The sequence below is a fragment of the Macrobrachium nipponense genome, chromosome 6 (genome assembly GCF_015104395.2).
Source record: "Macrobrachium nipponense isolate FS-2020 chromosome 6, ASM1510439v2, whole genome shotgun sequence".
Taxonomy (NCBI): domain Eukaryota; kingdom Metazoa; phylum Arthropoda; class Malacostraca; order Decapoda; family Palaemonidae; genus Macrobrachium; species Macrobrachium nipponense.
In genome coordinates this window covers 73170338-73182428 of record NC_061108.1, presented here as the reverse complement: position 1 = coordinate 73182428, position 12091 = coordinate 73170338, and positions in this window count along the sequence as shown.

Here is a 12091-nt window from a genome sequence, read left to right as displayed (position 1 = left end):
TGTGTGTGTAGGAGCTTTCGTTTAGCAGATGTCTAAAGGCATGTAAATAGCATTGCACAAAAATTTCGCATGGACTTATGCCCATGATGAAGAAAAAAATAAAATTCTTACTACAAATTTAAATGATAGGATTCTATAGTTAAAACAGGGACAGTGAGTTATTTATTGTATATCTAATTTTTTTCTGAAGAAACAGAAATAAAAAATAAATTAATGAAAATTTAGTTCTCAAACATTTTTGTTTTAAATTAAATTTCAAGTTTTTTTATTAAAGGCTCTTGGGTGCTAGCGTCTTAGAAATTAAATTAATCAACAATTAGTTGCTAAAGTAAAGATTATGGTCTTTGAGGTAATCTCTTCTTTTACCTACAATGTAAGATCGTTTTGATATATTTTAATAAAATAAAATTATTCTTTGATACTTTAGCAAATACAAATTCAAAATTCATGAGGATTATACATAAGAAACACATGCTTATAGAAGACGAGCAAGCTTATATCTACCTTGAAGCAGAATTAATTCAATTACTTTACAATAATTAAAATACTATGGAATTTTAATATGCACTTTACTTCTTAACTATCGTGTAATCATATCCCTTTCTATAAAAAAATGAATAGAAATAATTCTTATTTAGAGTATCATTTTGTTTATAAACAGTGCCATTTATGCCTGAACATTTAAGTGCTGTAACCTTTTAATAAGCTACAGGATTTTAAACTATGCATAGTAAACTGTAATTGTTGTTACCAACGTTATCAAGATCAATTTAATGTCAATTACTTTAGCAACTAGCATTAAGCTTTAAACAGAGTATCAAGTAACAAATAGATATATATTATATATACATGATTGCGTCAACGAAACACTTTTTAAACACTTCTTGTGCCACAATCCACCCGCAATTAGTGACGAGAAAGTTAACAACTGGAAAAACTGCTTAGGCAAATAAAATACATTCCAAAATGAAATCTAAGCAATTAAGCACACCTGTCCACGTCACCCCCCGGTGACTGAAAGGCTTCGAGAAATCGCTTAGCGTCTTTGCCTAAGAAAATGCATTGTAATAAATCCCGGCGCAGGAGAAGCAGCAGAATAAAAATGACCCCGCATATCTCCTAATCTGGGAACCCAAAATCATTAGCAACGTCGAAAGAGCAAAAGTGCATCGTAATGCAAGACAATGAGTATTGTTAAGGAAGAATAAACATCGTAGCGAAAGCTGCAATTTCTAAGGAAATCAATTAAAGGTCCGCAGACGAAACAAACTAACATCATGGGTAAACAAAATCTATTGACAGAACAAAAAGAAACAACGCACCGTAAGAAATGTACACACCACAATTCTCACAGAAATCACGTTCAATTTAAAATCTTTTGCAATGAGTTAAAATGTGTGTCTGTTCAACTCATCGGGAGGGTTTAAGTATTCAGTCAATACAATACATTAACAGTTAAGGAAATAAAACTGAAAATCAATAAAATCTGAAAACTATCTTCCGCTTATTAAGAAACAAATAAGAGGCAAATAGTAGTAACGGTCAAAAGGGACCTGGAAAAAGAAAAGGCGAAGTGCAGTGGCACCTTGCAATGCAGTCATTAGGGAGTTTGTAGTCACACAAGTTCACCATCCATCTTGAACACAATTGAACACCGCCGCTACTACCTGGTAATTGCTCACTCCTGAATCCACATCTTGAAAACTTTACGATGAGCGATGGCTACGCAGATTGCAAAGATGGTCAAAGCGCTGAAAGGAAAATCATTGTAAGACGGATAATAATAAACAGGAAAGAACGTAAAAGTACAGAGAAGGAAAAGGAAAAATGGCTGGACTTTTTCTTATGTGTAACGGTGGGTGTTTTGCCCTGAATTTTACGGTATAATGAAGTAATCATCATGGAAATAATGTAGACGAATAATGATTAATTCATTCGTGCTTGAAATACAATAAACGTCTGATACTCCACAGGTCAGATTGCACTAAAATAAACCTGAAGCAGTATTATTCCAGTAGTGAAACCGTATGTGGCTGTGCGATGGTTGTAAAATGGCCTGGTTCAGTGACTGATCTTAAGAAGACTATGGTCAGTTAGATAATACGAGAGAGAGAGAGAGAGAGAGAGAGAGAGAGAGAGACGAGGGTTATTTGGCGGGAGAGAGAGAGGAGAGAGGAAGAAGTGGGTGAGAGGGGAGAGGAAGAGGAGAGAGTTTACTGAAAGGACTTTCCGAGCCACTGAATGATTGATGATTAAGACCCAATGAAGGTCTGGAGACAAAGCAAAGACGGTCAAACACTTATGAGTATTTCCTTACTTAAGAAGATTCATTAACGGAAATGTCTTTCATGGAAATGAGAGAGAGAGAGAGAGAGAGAGAGAGAGAGAGAGAGAGAGAGAGAGAGAGAGAGAGAGAGAGAGAAGCAAAACAACAGAAAACCATCGGTGTTATATTGCTCGCAAAGTCAATACACGTCACTAAAGATTAAAACATGAAGCGGAGAGTAATTATCCCCCGATGATGGATGAGAAATCATTAAACATATAATTAAGTCCGGAGTGCTAAGCGCAGCCTAAGCATTGAGAAGATGGGCGATACTTTACAGGCCAAGGGAGGCGGTTCTTCCGTGATGAACGATGACAAATTAGTCATTATAATTGCCATCCAGTGAGAGTCTAACACAATAAGATTCCACAGTGGTATAACACCAGTCACTGCCCCCAACTCCCTTCTCCCATTCGCTACCTGCAAAATCAATCAACGAAACAAAGTGACCGACTGGCATTCGTTCGTTGCGAGGATAATCACGATCTCTCTTAAGTCATTCTAAAGCACTTTTGGAAAGAGAGAGAGAGACAGACTTACAATTTAGAATTCACTGGAGAGAGAGAGAGAGAGAGAGAGAGAGAGAGAGAGAGAGAGAGAGAGAGAGAGAGAGAGAGAGAGAGAGAGAGAGAGAATTTTATAAAGGATTAAGTAATTGAAAATCTCATCTATCAATTCACTTCACGGGCTGCGGGGCATAACTAACTTTCCTATAATCCGTCCCTCTCCCCTGAACGAACAAAAACGAGGGAAATAAAGGAGAAAAATACTGTCACTGGTATAAGCACGACTCAACCCAACAGAGAAAAGGGGTCCAGAGACGCTATTAGCATTATGAATACACAGACGCATTCAGCAATTTCGCAACAGAGATTATTTCCCGTGACACGGCTGACCAGCCATGTGCAATCTGCGTTAATTACGTTTTTGTGATGATATAAATCATGCCACAGGATGTGGCATTAAGATAGAACGGAGGGAATACTTTTAAAGGTCAGGAAGATAAATTGAGGTGAAGAATGAAGGAAAAGGAGGATAGAGTATGTGCAAGAGGACGGAAGCTAATAGAAGTGGAGTTGAATAAGGGATATTATTAATGAAAGGATCTTTGGCACCTGAGAAGATAAAAAAGAAAGAAAAATAAATAAATAAAATTCTGTTTCAAGAGGAAAGGATACATTCCATTCGATCCCCATGAGCAGAACTTACGTAAGGACAACTTCATTGCAAGGGTACGGTGTGTGGCTGCGAAGAAGATAGAAGACAGAGAGAACAAGGGCAGAGGTTGGAGGTTGGGGGGTGGGGAGGGGGAAGGGGGGGCGTCTAGAACTGAATTTTTGTCTTCAAATGTACAAATCAAAACGTCAGTGAGAAAGAAAATCGTCCCACATTGGCAAAAGGTGGTGAGAAGTTAATTGCAAATCAGGCTACATGAAGAGACTAAAGAGCACAGGGGGAAAATAAAAACGTTCTAAAATTATGCAAAAAACAAAAGAACAAGCTTAACAAGAAACGAAATTAAGCCACGATCATCAATATTACGAAAATACCTGAAAATTTGAACTCGTTGGCAGAAAAAAAGGCCCACTTAAAACCACACCATTAAAATATGCATAAAGATCCCTCAGACGATAATATATGAGAGGCGCCTCAAGAATGCATTAAATTATACCGAAGACACCTATCATTACTTTCCATAATTAAAGTAGCGATGAAAGATGCTAATCACACCCCCCAAGAATCACTATCTCGCAGCAGTGGACTGAGATGAACAACTGGGCGCAGAGAGAGAGAGAGAGAGAGAGAGAGAGAGAGAGAGAGAGAGAGAGAGAGAGAGAGAGAGAGAGAGAGACTGCTCAATCAATTATGAGTTTTCCGCAATAGATGAATAAGGTCTAATTCTTCTCTGGTCCTTTGTCTGTTCGATGCAGTAAACAATCTTTCAATCAACTTGCATCTAATCGATGACTTAAGTCTTATAGTGTTCCTAATATATACTTTGTCTCAAACATTGTTTCTTTCAGCGAAGTGAATTTCGCATTCCCACAACGAAAGAATTCGTCTAAAGCGATGCAGAGACAGAATCTTACATAAGAATACAATAGAAAGCAATGAATATTTATACTAACCTACTAATTCAACAAAAACAAATACTGATATGTATTTTGTAAACAAAAAACCTAGATAAGAATAAAGCCAAAATGTAGCTCTTCTTGAGCAACGGCGTCGAAAGATATGAACCACACTGATGGACGCAGCATACAATTCTAACCCTAGTGCACTGGAGGTATGAGATCGAATTTAAAACTCTGTCGACCTCACAAGAGAGATAATCTGTATGAAATTTCTTGCGTTTGATTATCAGTTGGGACGTCGGGGTTTCGGAGAGGGTAGAAGATAGGAGGCCGGCAACGAGAGAAGAACCGTGGGTCAGAGACTCTCGGGTGTTGGTTGGGGGGTAGCGGGTGGCGAGGGAAGGTGGGTGTGTGTTATCTTGGTCCTACATGTACGAGCGAAATGCCAGGAGCCTGGAACAGTGGATTTAAAGCAACCCCACAGTAGAGATAAAGGCTACCGATTTCTTAATTGACAATAGTGGCTTCTGTTGCTACGACGGAAAAAAAAAATAGAATGTACTCTCACCAAGCGCAGACGAGTTTGCAAAAAATAATTACCTTCGTACACAATTCAAAGAATCTTCGGTTGTATATGTATACGATTTTTAGTAAAACTAATTATTCCACGAAATTTTCAAGTACCAATAATGAGATTATCAATCTTAGAAAAAAAAAAATAACAAGATTTAGACGAGGGACGTAAAAAGTGACAAGAATAATCAAAAGAAAGAAGATTAAATAGCAGTAAAACGTAAGAGAACAAAAAAAGGAAAACCCACAGTTGCGTAAATTACATTAATATGTTCATCGTCTTTCACATTCGACAAGCAATCCGTAATCTCACCTCATAAAGGCTTTAGCTTTTTGCCTCCGACCTTCATTGATCCTATGAAACGAGAGGAGATACGTACCTGGAAAGAGAAGTAAATTTTGTTAGTCCCATTTAACAATAATGTATAGCTGTACACTTACCATTACAATACTGATCAAAAGACAGGCGATACTGGTGTACGGTTTCTTTAAGAAAAATTTCATACATACATACATACATACATACATACATACATACATATATATATATATGTGTATATATATATAATTCAAAATACTTTTGTGAAAAAAGGAAAGTCAAAGGCCTTTAATTTGTTTCTCATGAAATTTACAGTTTTGTAATATTCCAGACGGCAAAAAGATAAGTCATATAATTAATTTTGTATGAGTTTTTATAAATACATTCAAATAATTCTTCAATTACTTGGGTAGCCTTTCTATCATTTTCCGTATGGGGTTTCACAACAATGCATTGATGTTTTTACATACAGTCTCAAGAACTAACCAGTAACCACAAACATGCAAAACCCCCTTCTTCTAGGTTGTAAACCAACTGGCTTGTCTTTTCGAAATAGTACGTGCCTTGACACTTCAAAGTCCGCTGGAATCCAAAAATTAACTGGTATGGAGGGAGATTTAAAACGCCGAATAAACCTATTTAGCGAATATGGCGTTCATATTTCAAAACTTCAGTTAAAATACAAAATGAGAGCAGGTAGCTGTGATTACCATTACTAAGAGAGTGGCTTTGCACTTTCATTCCCATATTTCTAATGATGTTTTCATTAGACGAATATATTTCAGTCGTTAATGTCAAAGTGCAAACGAGTGAATGATAGCAAGTGATTTAGGAATATTTTTCATATATAAAAATATGTGGCAGCAATGAATCATGAGCTCAAGCTCCTTCCCTCTGAAAACCCATAGAGAGAGAGAGAGAGAGGAGAGAGAGAGAGAGAGACCTTTCACAAACACCCACACATCCACGCTGCTAAAGGCTAACAAAAGAAATCGCTAATCCCCAAAGCGAATCGAGTGATGGGGGAAAAAAATAGCCAAGTGTGTGAAGACAGTCGATGGCGAGACAGGCTACGATTACACCTTCCAATCTGTAATTACCAAGCGATGCGCGATCTTAAAAAGCGATTGGCACCTGATTTGGGTGTCATTGTGAGATGGCTGAGGTAACCTTCTTGTTTTTGTTGGAGCCAAAACAGTATGGAGTCCCCTTCCCTTCTCCCTTTTGAAACCTACAAACAAACGCACAAATTAAACAATATATAACGTACTTCCCTATTCGGCCCTCTCTCTCTCTCTCTCTCTCTCTCTCTCTCTCTCTCTCTCTCTCTCTCTCTCTCTCTCTCTCTCTAGAAGTAAATCGAGTTTAAAAATTTCATATTGTCCCCTGTAATCCTTCAGTTTGAGGGCAAAGAAGCTCTTACTTCGAAGCTATAAAGATGACAGCTGCTACTGATAAGCACATGTTGATAACATCAACAGACCTCAGGAAGATATGGAGTCAGCTACTGTTACCATTTCAGGCTTTACTGATTTTATCGCACTCATCACTACTCCCGAATTGCAAATGAGTAAACTTTTAGCAAAAAAATCTTCTATTTCATCTACAGAATTCTGAGCAACACCAAATAGACTCGCTTTTATTCTCGACTTAATTTGATTCTGTTTGGTGGATTAGCAACACACTCTCCCAATATAGTGGCGGCGAAGGTAATGAACTTTGCTGACGGTGTCGTTTTTACTGGGAAAATTTATGGTTGCTCCTACATGCTACGAGAGCATCAAGGCAACCCAGATATTGACAATAAACGCTTCGGATCTTATCAGCAGCATGGTAGGGACTAACGTACATTCCGTCGTAATGACGCTAATGCATCGCCAAGAGAAAATAACCCAACACTTAAAAGGTAACGAAGATTTACAAAATGAAAAGAATAGGTCCCCCGCTACTGTTTAAATGGATCTCATCTGTTGCTTGAAATTACTGAAGTCATCCTATCCGATATGCGCAATAAAGTAAACAAAGGAGCTCCTGCGTTATAGATTAAAGTTTTGCAGTAGTTCGACACCTGTTTCGTGTTAAATAAGTTTCATTGGCAAATTATTCTCTCTGCGTTTTTCAGACTGCATGAACCTTTCTTAACGACGAAAAAAAGGGACAAGAAGACAAGGACCAGTTTTTTATGACTTTATAATTAAAGACGTCAGTGTTTCATACCTCTTGATAGTTTTCACATATCGGTATATAATACTTCAGGTTCAAGAGGTTCGATAACTGCATATTTCATCGTGTCTCATTACAATGCTTTGTCGTTTTCAAAGTTTCTGTTGATTACGGCTACTGCACGCCAGTATATGTATTAGTGTAAGATCAAAACTATGGAGATTCAGTTTATTTCAAAAATTTCAATTTAATATAATCTGTATCTGCACTTTTCCTTTTTAACTTCTAGAAACTCTGCAATGATGTTACATTGTCCAGAAGCCAATGGCTACCATCAAATGCGACGCTAATTCTGGAAATGTCAATAAACTCGGAAATACTTCTGCTGTCATGCCGCAGGCCTTGTCATGACGCCACCGAGAGCAGTTCCACGAATGAATTCATACGCTGATTGCCGATTGCAGCACTTCAATCACTCAGGTTCTCTCTCTCTCTCTCTCTCTCTCTCTCTCTCTCTTCCCAAAGAAATGTATACGTCTTTCAAATTTAAGGTGTTTAACAACGTTTTAGAAATAATAAACATTAATCATATGTTGTTGTTACCTGTAGGTAAATAAAGCACTTTATGGAAAGATTAGTTTGTTCTAGGTCAGAATTTTCCAAGTAATGAAATAATAATGAACGGCTCGTCAGAAACTATATTCGTTTATTACTAGCTTTAAAAAAAGGACGTCATACTCGAGTACTGTTTTTATTGCAAAAAGAATCACAAACCCGATCAGACCGTCAGACCAATTCAAAGACTGCTGTGTGTGTCTGTTGAACCAAACCGGTTATCATTTGCCACTTAATTGAACCAAAACCGTTATAATTTTTTTACTTGATTGACTTCAGTGAAGAAAATAAAGTATAAGTCCGATATAAACTTTATTTTCCTACATTTGTACAACAGATTTAGTTTCATATTTTTAGTTGTTTATCGTCAATTATTCCTTAAAAATTAATCAGAACGGATATAAACAATATGAGTTTTTGAATCATGGAAAAAAAAAGTCACTCAGAATGTATTGCATTTAGGAAATGAATACTCTGCACAGACAATGAACTCCAGGATGAAATGTTTCTTGGGAATGCTTGAACCATGTATGTAATACTCTTGTGCAATCACAGAGTTTAGGATAGATTACTCAAAGCACACTGAACCTTGATTCAGGTTATACATGTTAAGAGAATACCAAGAAAGTAAAACGGACAACTCCAAAGGACATATTTCTAGGAAGTTATGTTAATGAGACCAATTCCGATTAATTACATTACTCACAAAATGTGCAACAGTCCGGAAAGCGAAGCTAATAATGCTATAGACGCAAACCTTACATGAGGACACTTAAATTTTAGAAATATTGGGATCCAGTTATGCAATAACGCTTTGAAAGTGACAATCAACGAATAATGGAAGAATGTCCCCTGGAAAATATTCTTAGATACACGCTTCTCTCTCTCTCTCTCTCTCTCTCTCTCTCTCTCTCTCTCTCTTATTCTTTCTTAGTGACTGCAAAAACATAACTGTGCATAAAACCTTAAGGGCCGTTCTTTTAGATTACACACCTTACGATGAAGAAAATAAAGCCGACACCGTAATATCACAATAATAATCGGTGTTGCATACTATATAAAAGAAACTAGATTGACTTTACCCACAAATCGTGCGACGCATTTTCAGCACTTTACGTATCTGCACTGTCATTTCTGCATCGCAGTTACTTTAATGTAAAAATAAGTGACAATACGTTGAGAACCAATTTGACAAATTGTTTTAAGAGAAAGAGAGAGCCGACGCCGACGTAGCCAATTTATCATGCTCACTCTTTTTGCAAAAGTAATGTTCAATTATCTATTAATTTCAATTAGCAAATTGTATCTAACTGCTGTGGCAGAGACAGACGTCAGAACTAAATACAAGAAGGTAGAACATGAAAAATTTGCTTCACATTGTTGAATAGAGGGAATTTCAATACACTAAAGTAGTAATCCCAAGAATGGTTACAAGGGGTTATCGCCTTGACGCTCAAAATTATTCCTTTGATATTAATATACATCAGTCAATCTCAATTTCTTTCTGAGTTCATTTTGCTAAAAATATAAAAAAATTTAAATTAAAAAAACCTAGATCTAGGCACCAATATTTAACGCATTATTAAATGCCGTGCCAAATAAGTGCTCATTTACATACATTTAACGTTTCCTACAGCTTATACTTCAATATCTGACACAGGAACTTCTTTATTCAAAAAGCTTCCGTCATAGTTTATTATTAATAATCAATTAGCCATTTATGACCGGCGCACAATCACGCAAAATTCATCCTCTGTCTGGTGAACAACAAGGTAACGGAAAGAAAATACAGCCAGACTTGCAGAAAAAACGTACTAGAGAAAAATGCCATACTAACACACCCTCATGTAAATGCTTTAGAATGTGGTGGAAACGTTCAAGAACGATACCAAAAACATGACGCTCTTCTAAAGTTTTAACAAGTCAACTCTCCTTAAAATACATATTTCACACAAAAAAAATCTATTATTCACTGTTTTCAGATGAAGAAATTCATTTAATAGCGTGGGTACGCATTGTCAAAGAGATACCAGATCTTAAAAAAAAAAAAAAAAAAAAAAAAAAGCGTTCTACCAGCGAGGAACTAAAACAAATACATTCAAAGACTCCAGCAGGAGAGACCTACCATATCATATCCCAGAATAACACAAAAAAGTTATCTAATTGTAGCTCAGCTAAATACGACGAAAAGAAATGTAGCGCCTGTGATACATTAAGATAATTATAGTGTTTACAGAGATGCATTATAAAAAAAAAAAAAAAAAAACAAAAAAAAAAAAAAATCCCAGCGGTGCGGTGGTGGAAGTGTCCTTGTGGTGAAATTGGACAAGGCAAAGGAATTAAATCGTTAAACGCGCTAAAGCCTAATAATATGGTGAAGCAATATCAAACTTGCGGCCATTTTTAATTAAGAATTAAACGCACAGCCATCTAATGACATTGCAGCCGGAATTAAACATCGTAATAAAGGAAATTATATCATTGTCTCGATGAAAGAATTGCGATGGAGATGAAAATGATAAGGTATGGCAATTACATTGATGAAAAATCTGAAACAGTCAAAGACAAAAGAAAAAAAGAAGAAACTGAAGAATGAGGTATATATATATATATATATATATATATATTATAATATATATATATATATATTATATATATATATATAATATTATATAGGAAAGATTATCCTGAAGCACTACAAAACCCAACGTATAAAACTGAGTAAACAGGAAGAAAAAGAAGGAAATACCGACTTCAATGGAAATATTAGAAAGTCATAATTAACCTACATACAAAGAATCAACATACACAAAGAACTTACGTTACGAAATATGAATCTAATAAAAGAACAATTTCCTAGAACTAAATGGGGAAATACAAATCTCTTACACCTCTTTCCGCACCCACGATATTACGTGAAATAAAAATTTTCAAATGTGAGGTAATCAATATCTAAGGCTTACGAGTGGGGAGGGAGGGAGGAAGGGAGAGAGGGAAGGAGGAAGATGTGTGCGTAAGGAAAGGATGCATTTCGGGGAGGTCGGGGAAGGGCGGAGTGGAGGTAGTTTGAAGTAACTTATCAGAGCAAAGAAGTTTTTACGATTAATCTTTCACTGAAGTCTCCGCCATGTTGCAACCGGGCATCGGGGAATGGGAAGAGGGCGAGAGAAAGAGAAAGGAGGCAGGAGGAAGAGAAGAGTGGAAGAGGGCTCTAGGCCTCCTAATTGCCAGTAATTAGTTGATCTATGAAGCCATTAAAACTGTAATTGCATCCCACTTTGCCATATGGATAATTAATACTCCTGAATGCTAAAATTCGCCCAGAGCATCTCCTTAATAACCACCAACACCTGCTAACCACAGAACTTTTTTTGGAGATCTTAAAGCTTTAGAATGAACGAACATTAATTGGACCTTTTTATTATTCATGCTTCAGCGAATTTGCCTTAATTCCCTAATTGTGGTTTCTGAATTTTTCTTTATTTGTTTTTTATGCAAGTTCTTATAAAGAGCGGTGAGTTGGGCGGCAAGTTGGTTTAAAGGTCACCGAGAGAGAGAGAGAGAGAGAGAGAGAGAGAGAGAGAGAGAGAGAGAGAGAGAGAGAATCTACATGCGGTGTATATGTTAATGGTTGCTGTCTTGCAAATATGGGATATCTGTGTATTAGTATTCACTATTTATCCTACAAGTATAAACAACTTCCCTCATTTGATTTCTGCACGATATCAATTTGGTACGATATGAATTATATTCATATTTCTCATTGTGACCCGGGGAGAGGAAAATTCCGTATTGTGAAAATAATCAGCTACTTCTGGACACCAAACGCATATAATTGCAAGAGAAAATATATATAAAAATAGCAAGAGTCGGTATTCATCGGTGAAACTGACAAACATTTGATGAAAACATCGATACAACCATCAACATATGCAACGACTCGGCGTTTATTAGGGCTGCTGTATAAGTCGCTAAATGATTTATATCGTGTTGTGAGGGAGCGTTCGCAATGAACCGCTT